The sequence below is a fragment of the Balaenoptera physalus genome, assembly GCF_965194825.1.
Source record: "Balaenoptera physalus genome assembly, chromosome: 13".
Classification (NCBI taxonomy): Eukaryota; Metazoa; Chordata; class Mammalia; order Artiodactyla; family Balaenopteridae; genus Balaenoptera; species Balaenoptera physalus.
In genome coordinates, this window is record NC_138892.1 from 39904437 (window position 1) to 39917876 (window position 13440).

At 39.8% G+C, this 13440-nt stretch overlaps 2 protein-coding genes across 6 annotated transcripts in view; one reads left to right on the forward strand and one right to left on the reverse strand.

Moving 5' to 3' along the window:
* Positions 1-13440, forward strand: part of LOC309640418 (uncharacterized protein) — a 340945-nt gene that overhangs the window by 45056 nt on the left and 282449 nt on the right. For 2 of the 4 annotated variants that reach the window (XR_014252194.1, XR_014252195.1), the window contains exon 3: positions 1414-6392. The exons of the other annotated variants lie outside the window; for them this stretch is intronic. The gene's annotated coding sequence lies outside the window, so the exon portion shown is untranslated. The remainder of the gene's footprint in view (positions 1-1413; positions 6393-13440) is intronic. 4 annotated transcript variants of the gene reach the window in all.
* Positions 1-13440, reverse strand: part of SYT1 (synaptotagmin 1) — a 427179-nt gene that overhangs the window by 39245 nt on the left and 374494 nt on the right. The window lies entirely within an intron of this gene.

The following is a 13440-nucleotide window of genomic DNA, read 5'->3' on the forward strand; positions in this document are numbered from 1 at the left end:
CCCTCATGTCCTATCTTTTCACAATAAAGAAAGCTAAATCTAAGGCAGGGGGAAATAGTCCACTTCAGTAGTAATCAAAGAAATCCAGGGACTTCCCTGGTGGCGCAGTGGTTAAGGATCTGCCTGCCAGTGCAGGGGACAAGGGTTTGAGCCCTGGTCTGGGAAGATCCCACATGCCACGGAGCAACTAAGCCCATGCGCCACAACTACTGAGCCCGCATGCTACAACTACTGAAGCCTGCACGCCTAGAGCCCATGCTCTGCAACAAGAGAAGCCACTGCAATGAGAAGCCCCTGCACTGCAACAAAGAGTAGCCCCCGCTCTCAGCAACTAGAGAAAGCCTTTGTGCAGAAACAAAGACCCAATGTAGCCAAAAAATAAATAAATAAAAGAAATCCAAATAAAAATGAGACTCCACGTTTTGGTATATCAGATTGGCAAAGACTTAAAAAAAAATTATATAATGTTCATTGTTGGTCAAAGTGTACAGTCATATACTAGGATGGGAGGGTAACAATGTAAAATGTCAACAATCTTTATAAAGGGGAATTTGGCATACCAAAGCCTTAAGATATGCGTATCTTTGATCAGAAAATATATCTTCTAAGGTATATTTTGGATATAATTGAGGATATGAGAAAAGATTTAGTGACAAATATATTAATTGCAGTGTGGTTTATAATACAGAAAAATTTGAAATGACTAAAATATTTAACAATTGGATATTGGTTAAACTATGGTATAATCATATAAAGAAATAGTCTATAGTCATTTAAAACAATGTTGAAAAGATTATCGATGAAGAAAGATGTTCACCATATCATGAACATGTTGTTAAAAAAGCAGATTAAAGATTAGCATGCTTTGTATAGTCCAACTTTATTATGGAAAGTATATATATACACAGGTGTGCATAAATGTAGGCCTGGAACTATGTACTAAAAAATTAACCCCACTATTTCTGGGTGGTGAAATTTAAGATAGTTTAAAATTTTTTCTAATTATCTGCATTTTCAAAGTTTTTATAATTTATATATATATTTACATTAGTGAAGCACAACAGCTACTTCTAATTTAAATAAATCAATATGAATATGCATGGAGAAGCTAAGTCATCCATGACCCTGACAATGAGAGCAAGTCAGGGAGCCTGTGAATCTATGATGGAGACTGTGTGTTGCCTACTCCAATATCCACTTCACCCCTTTCCCTTAGTTTTAGCACCCCAATTTTTAGCGGGGCCCACTGCACTGCTGAAATAAAAGACTACATTTCCCAGCTTCCCTGGCAGGTCAAGACTAGATTCAGACCATTGAGCTGTAAGTGGAAAACCCATGTGGGACTTTAAGAACTTTCACTAAAGGGCATGGGTTTACTTTATTTCCCCCTTTTTCCTTCTCACATGGATGTAGCAGCTGCCACATGAGTCCATGATATGAAAGCCACATGCAGAGGGTGGCAGAGGAGAAAGATAGCCATAGGCTGCTTGTGACAGATGGAGACCCCATGTCAGCTCTGGACTGATGGCCTTCACAGTACTTCATATTATAGAAACATATATTTCTATATCCTTTAAACCACTGTTATTTTGGGATTTTCAGGTTTTTGTAGCCACGCCCAGGCCTAACTAATATACAGACTAATTGCGTTTGTAGTTGTTGCTAACTGATCAGAACCCTTTCGGAAGGGCTTCTAAGAATTAGTTGTCCAGAAAAAGAAAAGATATGGAGCATCATGAAAACGATACTTTCAGGGACTTCCCTGGTGGTCCAGTGGTTAGGACTCTGCCCTTCCATCTCAGGGGGCGCAGTTCGACCCCTGGTCCGGGAACTAAGATCCCACAAGCTGCGCCGCGCGGCCAAAAAACAAAAAACAAAACAAAAAAACACCCATACTTTCAAGTGTATCTACACTAGCATGTTGAATTTCTAGATGACTCTCTCATTAGTTGATTTTTTTTTTTGATGCAGCAGATAAGCCCATCTAGACATGATCCCAAATGTTGATATAGCCAATTTAGAGGCAATAGCAACCAAATATAATTCTTAATTACATAAAAGTTAAACATTAAATGGATGTTAATTATGATGAAAATAGTGACATTTTTACACCAGTGCAAATGTGGCTTATTAAAGTACAGAGGCTTTTAATAAATACATTTAGAAAAAGAAAAGCCTACTGCTAAAGGAAAGTTTGTCATCTGGGATGTATTGTTAAAGGAATTTTTACCAAATGAATATTTCTGTGAACTAACTTATAACTTTGAGAGAAAAACTGTATCGACCTCTGAAACAATCAGTACATGGATTCTTTAGCATTAAGTCTCATTGCTACAAAAATTAGGAGGAACAGTATAATTTGTACCATGAATGGACAGAATAATCTATTACTCTCTTTTGGGGACATGCAACTTACTTTCCCAGATTTCATCATTATGTGGCTAATTTAGAGAACAGTGTTATTGGGTGCTTCGAGGATTTAAACCTTGATGATGCTGAAAAGTTTCTTTTGTTAGCACTGCTTCTATAACAACACTCAGGCATTTCGAAACGATTTTTGAAATGGTCTGACAGTACAGGCAATTAAAAAACACAAAGTTAATTCCTTCCATCCCCCAACTGTAAGACATTAGAAATGAAAGTGGCCTGAGTAAAAATTAAAAAAAAAAAGGTTTTAGAGAGACATCCTCTTTTTCTTTCTTTCTTTTTTCTCTTTATCAGTGCAAATGTTCATGTTTTCATCCCTGTAGGATTCTTTCCTCACTGCATTCCACAAGCCCAGAGAAACTCGCTGGAACTCATACAAAACCCTCTCCTGCTACCATATTAGGAATCAAAATGTGTAGCAGAAACCAACTGCCAAGTCGAGATAATCAACAGGGAATGTCTGTGCCTTCAAGCCAAATGAGTGCAGAAAAATGATCAAGGCAGCAAAATAAATAATAAAACTGAGGACTGGCTTTAGATTATGGTCTTGTTATATCCCACTCACTAATAAAGCTGTGCTGGAAATTTCTGTACCTCTTGGCCATTCAGGTACCAGAGTCAAGTTCGGTCTAATTTTACTGTGGATATAATTCACTCTAGGTCACAAGTGGAGCAAAGTGAAATAATATATCTCTGCCTTATTAACTACATCAAAAATTGTGGTTTGCATGCCTCCTAAATCTTCTACCTTAATACCAAAGTGATTCTGCAATACTTGAAAATTTAGATTTTTCTTTTTGCAACCTTTGGGAAGGGTCTATAAATATATGGAAGTTACCAGAAAACTTTCCAGCTATTGTTTTCACTCCAGGTGAAACTGGTTATATTTTCCTAATTTATATGCAGCACTTGATTCATCATGTACTTGACTGGAAATAAATTTTTAAATAATACATGTGACAAATTAAGAGATACTTCAAACCACAACACAGTGTTTCTGGAGTCCTAGCAAGGGACAGGATAGGGATTATATAGTGAGGGCTGAGCCATTATCTAGTGAATTAGACTATTGTGGAACTAACTGCCTGCTTTATTAAGACAGTAATGATTACACCTGAGAATGTAATGCTGGCACGATGAGAAATTTGACCTTGCAGCCACATTTCAGAAGTTTTAAAGGAGGCAGGGGTAAGAAATGAGGAGATCAGAGGACAGAAGTTCTCATAAATCAAGACAACAGATGACAGGAGCCTGGGTGAGAGCATAATTGTAGACTCAGGATGAAGCAAAGAATTTAGAGCTATTACAATGTAATTTGTGTGCCGTAGCTCTCTGGGAATTTATAATTATCAGAGACATAATAGACCCATGGTCAAACAGCTTCTGGCCATATAACCTGGATGAAAAAAAAATAACAAAGGAAAAAAAAGTGGTCTAGGACATTTGGAGGTGCAGGGACAAGCCAACAGAAATGCCTTCCTCATATGCTTATAGCATGTCATAGTTTACAAGGTTTTCCTAGATCTTATTTGACGCTTTGTGAAGTCTGGGAGGAGGACCCCCTTACCCCCTTAAGCCACATGAGGTCGCAGGTTGAATCATTTCTGCTAAATAACTTGCTCAAAGTCACCGTAAGATTGTGCACTAGATCTCAAATCCTTTCCAGACTTCCACTGATGCCCATCTAAGTAGGAGCATCTGCGCTTTCTGGGGCGCCTCCTTTCCTTTGCGGTGAGACTTAGTGACAGCTCCCCACCTTGCTCATTTGGTTGTTCAGCCTTCCATTTGAGCAATCTTTAGCCCTTCAATAGTTGTGGAGTCCACAGCTTGGCTTTGGTGAGCAAAACTATGCCCTGAATTAACAGATGGAAAATACCCTTTGTTAGGAGGACTGGAGAAGGATGCCCAGATACCTTGGCCGCTACTGCCATCTCCTGTTCAGAGTGGCTCACCCAGAACTGCCTTTACACACATTTGCTGTAAATTCAAGTGTCATACCCAGGCCAAACTGATTCCAGGTGAGAGTCAGGAATATTCCCCCACGCATCTGAGGATCCCTGTCAACCTGTGCTGGAAGCAGCATCCTTTGGTGGCCAGTGTTAGAAGGTAGTGTGAACAGGATTAAGGAAGTGAAGACTGTTCTTTGCAGGAAGAGGGAACTGCAAAGAAGAGGTCTCTGTGAGGTGGAGACGTGGTCAAAGATGGAGGAAAAGAAGACGGCAAGGTGCATCTACTCTGAGCGTCCTGCATGAACCACCACCCTGAAACAGAAACCTCTGTGCAGGCCATGTGCATGAGAATCGAAGGAACATAGAAAATCGGATCCTCTTCTGATTTCAAGAGGGGTCATCAAAGAAGCCTCAGATGAAGCTGACTTTTCCAGATAAAAAGTTATGGGTATCCTTGTTGTATTATACATCTCACCATCCACCAAGGCTTGGAAATAACTCACAGGTGAATTCAACCTTTTTGCTCCTGATGCTGTAGATTCCTTTTTTTGTTTGTTTAAATTTATTTATTTTTATTTATTTATGTTTTGGCTTTGTTGGGTCTTCATTGCTGCGTGCGGGCTTCCTCTAGTTGCAGCGAGTGGGGACTTCTCTTCCTTGTGGTGCTCAGGCTTCTCATTGCGGTGGCTTCTCTTGTTGCAGAGCACGGGCTCTAGGTGCGCGAGCTTCAGTAGTTGTGGCTTGCGGGCTCTAGAGCGCAGGCTCAGTAGTTGTAGCTCACGGGCTTAGTTGCTCCGTGGCATGTGGGATCTTCCCGGACCAGGGCTCGAACACGTGTCCTCTGCATTGGCAGGCGGATTCCTAACCACTGCGCTACCAGGGAAGTCCCAGTAGTGCAGATTCTTAAAGGGCCTGGTGAGAGTCATGGCCAAATACACTTACTATCCAGTGTATCTGCAGAGGCTAATGTTCTGAGGGTGAAGAGGATATTTTGGGGCCAAGTGTAGCATAATCTAAATTTGATTCTTGCTCAAAAGTGACCACTTAGTTCTATTTCTAGTTTTTCATTTTTAAGAGGGAGAGTAGGATGAATTTTATGAAGATCAACCATTCTAATTTAGTCTGCCATTCATGGGAATTGCATTAGGTAACGGGAGGCCTCCAGCCAGCCAGACAGCTATTAGACTGCTCTCGTACTTGATAAATTAGCTTTATCGGGTCCCCACAGCTTTGCTTTCACCTTGTGAAATCTGTACTCAGAGGCCAAGTCCCTTTGCAGTGTTGTTATTATGCTTATCCATGGACCTCTGGCTTCATTCCAGTTTATAAGAGGAAAATGGATGCCAAGGCCCTTTTATAAAATATGACTCAGCTTCATATTTAAAGACAGATTAAACACTATTGACAGCCACATTGGTTGGAAAATTTCTCAGGTGGCATTGTTGTTATAATCAAGAAACTTCTAAGATAGTTGTTCTCAAACTGTAGCCTTCATTGGGATCACCTGGAGGGCTTTGTTAAAAACAAATTGCTGAGCCCCACTCACAGATGCAGTCGATCTTGGGTGGGATCCGAGAATTCGCCTTTCTAACAACTTCTAGGTGTTGTTGATGCTGGGCCTGGGACCGCGCGCGGAGAATCACACACGTTTATTCTTTTTTTTTTTTAACCAACCTCTCTCCACCTTTCTTTCTTAATCTCTAGATCATAATAATACTCGTTCAGGCCTGTTATGGGCTGAATCATGTCCCCCCAATTCGTATATCGAAGACTTAACCCCCAGTAGGACCCCAGAATGTGACTGTATTTGGGGATGGGGTCTTTAAATAGGGAATTAAGATAAGATGAGGTCATCGGGGTGGGGCTACATCCAATTGAAGACCATCATAGAAAAAGGCTGAGCTTTCCTAGGGAAGAGGGAATTCTGCCAGCAGAGTGCCGTCGGTTTTGGGGTGGCAACATCGACCCTGCCTTGGTTCTCCAGCCTGCTGCCTACCTCCCAGCCTCAACAATTTCGTGAGTCAGTTCCTTAAATTTTCTCTTCCTGTTCAGACACACATATCCATCCTCTTGGTTCTGCTCCTCTGGAGAACCTTAGTACAAGGTTTCATTCCCATTCAAGTTCTGCTTGAAGTCTGAGGATAAATCTTTTCTTATGAGTATTTTCCAGTAAATATAAAGCACTGGGAAGACGGAACTTACTGGCTTTTCTCACATATGCCTATCACCTAATGTCTGATCGTCTATTCAGATGTATTGAATATTTGCGGTGTATGGGGGCTGCTGTTTGCTTAAGAAGAGACCCCAACAGGCTTTCCATCACGGGGACCATGCTCTGAGTTGCTTTTTTAATAGTCTTGTTTGTGGGCAATGTTATAACAAAACTATCTCCCAAGTCTGTGACTGTTCACCTGGACTGTGGTTTAACTAGAAGAGCTAGTTCAGGCCCTTAATATGAGGGGCGAGTGGCGTGGAATTTCCTCGGAGTATCCAGAATGCTTTACAAATGTGTCGGTATGAGTGGATGCGGCGTCTTGTTATCTTCATTTTGACTTTTCCCTAAGTCCTGCCTCACACACTGAGGATTTAATGAGCTTTCACAGAGATCTCTATATCAAAAGAGCCCTTGAAGAGCCATAAGCTTTACTGAGCTTGCTCTTCTCATCTTTTGTTTCATTTTTTTTCTCGCCTCCGGCATCAATGCGATTGAACTTAGGGGGCTATTTAGGTTTGCAGCACAGAGGAGACACCTGTGAAAAATCTGCCTTTTGAGGCTGCCCATCCAAGAGGGGTCGTTCTTGGGCTGCCTTGTTTTAAGTTTGCTTCATGAACAGAAACTAGAGCTCTCAGAATGGCTCAATCCTAGATAACCACAGTGAAAAAGACTTCATCAAACCTGAAACCCAGGTTTTATCTCCCAAAGCTGGAAACCTTGAACTTGCGTTGGGACTGGAAGGGAAAATCACACATGTTGAAATGGCAGCACCTACTGGTCAAGGGTGATATGGCAGCTCGAGAGAAGAGGCTGAGCTTCAGGCAAGCCGGGAGCTAGTGCCAGGGGGTTTGTCCATAGCCTTGCGGAAACTTTCCGCGGGAGGAATTCTTATTATCTGAGCTTGCGAGGGGTGGAGTGTAGATTGACCCGAGCTGGAGGGTCAACGCCAGTGTCAGAAGGTTCTGTGAAGCCCCCCACCGTTCTGAACGTGCCACAGTACTCGTTCTGCAACAGTGCTCTGAGTATATACCAGTCTACCTTCTTCTCTATCTTCTTAAAAAGTTCGCAATTTAATTATTATTTTTAATGGCTTGCTTTCATGTGGTAGTCTCCTACTGAGCAACAAAATAAAATTGCAGAGTAAAATTCTTTTTACAGAAATCCGCTAGCCAACAAAAGTAGTCAGAAAAGACATTTATTCCAGAGTGGAAGAAGTGACCAACCTGGATTTTTGTCTCAGGCTATATCATCAAGGGGTTTATATCACTCGCTTCATGAATGCCAAGTGAAAGCGTCATGGGAATTTTACAGCCTGTTCTTGACACGTGGTATATATGAAAGCTGATGATTGACTGCTGGTAAATAGGGTTCACTCAAATTAACCATCAGTGTTACATTTGCCCGTGTTTGACTTCTTGAAGCATTTTGATATAGCATAATAACAATAAAAAATAGATTAGCCAGGAGGCATTAGGTCCATCTTCCGGATGGGGGTCACAGACGCAAGAAACTGAAGAGGTTTATTGAAGGTCACATTGTTTGTTAGAGCTGGCACCAGATGACATGTCCCTAACGGCTACTATGGTGCTTCTCAAACTTGATGGGACGATGACTGCATCCATAGATTACTGTGCTATGGTCTAAAGCAGCGGTTCCCAACCTTTCTCGCGTGGGACCGGTTTCGTGGAAGACCATTTTTCCATAGACCAGGGTGGGGGAGGGGATGGTTCGGGCGGTAATGGGAGCGGTGGGGGTGGCAGATGAAGCTTCGCTTGCTCGCCCGCCGCTCACCTCCTGCTGTGCGGCCCGGTTCCTAACAGGCCAGGGACCGGTATCGATCTGCGGCCCGGGGGTTGGGGACCCCTGGTCTAAAGGAGCGAATGAAAATAGAAGGAAGATATTTGTTCCACTTTTGGATTAGAGCTTTCGTTCTTCTAGGTTCACACGTGGACTTCATGGAAACCAAATACACTGGGGCATCCTATGGATACATGGCAATGGCACAGACAACAGCGAGTTGGGAAAGGTGAACAAAGTTAACACCTGCCTTTCGGCAATGTGCCCTTGGTCTAAAACTTGGTATCAGGCATTAGGTGGTTGCATCTGTTGTGTTCCGTCAGATGGAATGGTTACCTGTAGATAAGCTGTTCAGACAGAGGTGATGAAAATGGCCATAAGGTTCTAGAGCTCTGACTTCTGGCCCTCTACCTTCCTGCAAGCAGCAATCAATCTACCCCCTCTGTGTTTCTTTGCTTTCTGAAAAACTGAAAACCCTGCCTAGCCATCTTCATTCTCCTACTTTCTGCCTGGTACACTCTGTACAAAGTAGAGTTGACAAGGAGATTAATGTGATGACATGTAGGGCCCAGAAGTTCTAGAAGGATGGAAAGGAAACTTGCTTTGCAGGCAGTAGGAAAGAAGGCCTCCTCTGTGCTGGGTGTCATGCTTACTTCTATACACATTATCATTTCTTTGAAGTCATCAACAATAGCCAGGAGAAGTAGATGTTTATGTTTTGATGGAGAAATCATGGCTCAAATGGATATCTTGCCTCAGGTCCCTGTGCCCACTTCTCTCTCTGACATCACACTATGTCGGTAAACATTAAGGATAGTCAGGCATAGGGGAATGAGGGTGGAGTGGGGAGTTTGAAGTCGATGGAAGGTATGACTAGTGTCTTCAATATTTGAAGAAGTGAGGCCCAAGAATAGGAGAGAAGGTGGGGGACTAGGTATGTTCTACTCATCTTGGCTTTAGAGAGAAATGTACTTGGATAAACTGCTTTCATTCAAGTCATTGTGGTTTGTCCAGCAGAGCATTTTGCATTTCTGCATTTTAACCGGACCTCCAGATGATTCTGAATTATGCCAAAGTTTGAGAGCCACTTCTTTACTCTGCAATATCTACTATGTGAGAATTTTAGTCTTTCCTCATCTATACATGAAAAGGTGCCTTTAGAAACAAACCGGCAGCAATCATCAAATGTGCTTGATAAGACTTAATCTGCTTTCTCTCCTAATACGTAATGGAAGATGAGATAAATGTAATACTAGGAACCGGCTAGTTATTATAAATCCATTGAAGGTTTTATTTTTTCCTTTTTGGCAACATATTTGAACGCTTTAATTCTAGAGAAAATATAATTTCTAAATAGAACATCACATCTGAATTTTTACTTTATCTTTTATCATATTTTCTTTGAAATTATCTCCTGAAGACAATGACTGAAATTTTAAAAGGCCAAAAAATTATTCAAATGACCACAGATCACTTGTTAAAATGTCCTATGACAATATTCATTTAAAGACAACAATATCAAAAACCCTTCTAAGACTTAAAGACCAAAGAAAGGATCAATATTCTTTCTCATTTCTGCCCTATCCCAATTCCCTAAGAAAAGAAATATCTTTGAAATTATAGGATTTTATGATTGCAGGATTTCAAAGGAGACCAAGCATGGCAGTACTGGACTGTGTATTAATGTTGCAGAAATTAAGTAGGCAGAAATACAGAGAAGACTTTCTGAAATTACATGCTTTAATCTGCATGTTGAGCTAGAGACAGTGATTTGGAGTAGAGGTCTGGAGAGAGACCAACTAGAAGGGCTGTGACAAATATTAAGGGAATCGTGAAACAGAAAAAGTGGTCTTTCTGGCTTCCAATATCAAGTTCTCCCTTCTACTCAAACTTCATTGTTTATAAAACATGCCCTTTTCTTTTTGAAATACTAATTTAGGTGACTTCTCCCAGAAAACTTTCCTCATCCATAAATCCTATTTGCAAGTGTTTTGATACATGTTTGTTACTGATGAAACTTTATACATGTTGATTTATAATATACATTAACATTGATTCAATCATATTTTAAAATCTATTCTCGGCTTCTGAAGTAGAGGGACCGTATTGTATTAAATGTGTTTTATTCAGTGGATATTTACTAACTTCCTATTGCATATTTTGCACCATAATAAGGCATTAAGACGCATGTGCCGTATGACCTGATCTCTGTCATCAGGAAAATTAAGTTGGCTGACAATACAAAGCCAGGATAAGTTAAGAGGTAAGTTAAGAATTGAACACAGTAGTGCAAAGGATTTTTTTTTTTTAAGACAGTACTTGCTGAAAAACCACATCAATTATTAAATACAAAGTAGTGATTGCCATGAACTCAGAGCATAGTCCTTAGTATTCTATCTACCTAAAGTGTGAAATTCCTTCAATAGCATTTGAACAGATTTTCCCCTGGTAGTTGAGAGGAGCTCAGCCTCTGTTGTAGCAAGGGCCCTCCTACCCCCCATGTTCTCTTGTTCTGTGGATCAGACCGACCTTGCATACTGATCGCTTTCTGAGATGTAATAAATGACAAATGGAATATAATTGATAGTAACAGGAAAATACTTCGTATTTAGAAATTAATTCAGTTAGGTCAACTTTCAGCTTTAAACAGCAATTCAGAATCTAATGTTTGTTGCATTAACATAACCTCATCCAGTTATAAGACTAAAAATTCACCACAATTTTCTGAGACACACAAACTTGAGAGATTTCAATTCTATGTAGTAATTCAGAGTTTACAGTTGCTAGTGGAAAATATCGTGTAAGCTTTTCCTAGATTGGAAGCTGTTGGGATTAGAATGTCACATATACTTATAAACAGGAACCATCCTGATATATTTCTCTATTAATCGTATCCCCCCACCCGGCCACATCTTTAAGGCTTGTAGTATGGTGTTTCTGATCTAAAAGAATGATGAAGAAAAACCATTACTTGAGACATTTAGAGGACCAGTTAGAATCTTCCCAGTACCAAGCCGCCATCATCTTGGTGCAATGAGGATGCTGCCCCCAGTTTTGACCCCCTCCACAGACCCTCTTCTAGAGGGTAAGCAGAACAGTATTCCAACGTGCAGGCAGATCTCCTCATTGTCTTTTTTTTTTTTTCCCCTGAAAACCCTTTTATGGCTAGCTCCCCAGTGCAACTGAACGCAAGCGAATACCTTCCCAAGGCTTCTAAGCTCCTGCAAGAGCTGGTTCCTGCCTGTCTCTCAGACCGAATTCCCTACACGTTCTCAATGGTGTGCCAAGGTCCAGCCACACCAGCCTCTTAGATATTCCTCAAACATACAACAGTTCTTCCCATCTCAGGAGCTTGGCATTTTTCCTGTTGTTTGAAAAACTTTCTTCCAGATTTTCAAATGTCTCTGTTCACCAGAGCTGTCAACCCTCCACATTCACCCTCTACATTATTCTGTTGGTCTTCTTCCTAGCACTTACCGGTACCCCAAATTATCTTACTCTTTTTTTTGGTTTTGTTTAATTGTTATTATCTCTCTCTACTAGAATATAAGTCCTTAAGGGTGAAGGATCATGTTAACTTTTCTATTCCGGGTATCTATATGATAGTGCCTGGCACTAAATAAATGCTCGGTAAGTATTTGACAGACTGTCTGAAAAAAATCAGCCTTTAACCAAGCGACACAAAGTATTGATATTTTAGCTACGATTTTCTCCATTTAATCTGTGATTATGTCCCATAGCCTGGATATATATGAATTTATAGAACTTCTATTCCTTGAGCTCTATCCCTTTATTCTCAATCAGAAAAAGAATTTAATCTAGTTTTGTATTAGATTAGTATCGACTGAAGAAACTTAAAAAAAAAATCGTTGCTTCCTGGGACCTTCAGCCAACTGTTCCTCTTGGGATAGAGCCTGGGCATCTATATTTTAAAAATCTAAGGTGATTCTGTACTGAGAGGATTGAGAAAGACTGGAATAATATTCAACTTAATATTTAGATATTTAATATTTACTTTAAATATGCTACAAAATTATCAAATATATTCTCCTAGCATGTATTCAAGTGAAAAAGTATCAATGTAGGGCAGAAACCACATCACCCAACCTTCCTGTACTAGGGTAATCTAGCCATCAGTATAAAGATCCCTTACTGTTACCTGGAAATCTGTTAGCATACTATTTGGACCCTATAAAGTGTTAAACATAATAAATACCTCAGTTTCTAAAGTATTAAAATATTTGGTTTAGAAATGATTATAAATAACTTCATATCTGAACATTAACCTGTTAAAAATTATATTCCTAGATATAGTAGCCAATTTAGTGTACAAACTATTCAGTATTTTGCAGCCATAATATAATAAAAACTGTCAATGGTTGACTTGTGGACTATAAAATTAAGTCTCCCTGAATTTATTACTCAGGATTAATTTAGGAAAATCTGGATACTTGTTTTCTTTACCAAGTGTGGTATGGTAATAAAAACTTTAAGTTCCTTATAAGGTATTTTATTTTTGATATGATATGCATCAACTTAAATTGTTTTTCTCCCCCTTGGTATGCTTCCTGTACTTTTTCTCCTTTCATTGTACTCTGAGTAAAGTGTATACTATATATAGACTAGGAGAAGAAATTTCTTTACTTCATAAATCAAAGATTACTACTGAAGTCTATAATAAATGTGGCGCTCTCTGCTTTAATTAAACTAAACGTCTAAATCATTTAGAGGAATTTTTGATTGATGTCTTTTCTATAACCAGTCTTCTTCTCTACATCTTTTTTCTTTTCTCTCATTTGACAGATGTGTTCAATGTCAATTATGTATTTGGTCCTTTAAAATCATCTTGGCATTAAGAAATGATATAAAAAACTGAGTGGTGTGTAAGTAGTTTTAAAACATTTGGGTTATCATGAGATTAATCTATTTAATCTTAATTCTACTGATAATTATGGAGGTAATTTTATGTAGACAGGCAGTCCATCTAATGACTAAATACACTCAATAGCAAAACAACTCTTTTGTGTAGATATGTCATTGGTAAGATAAAAT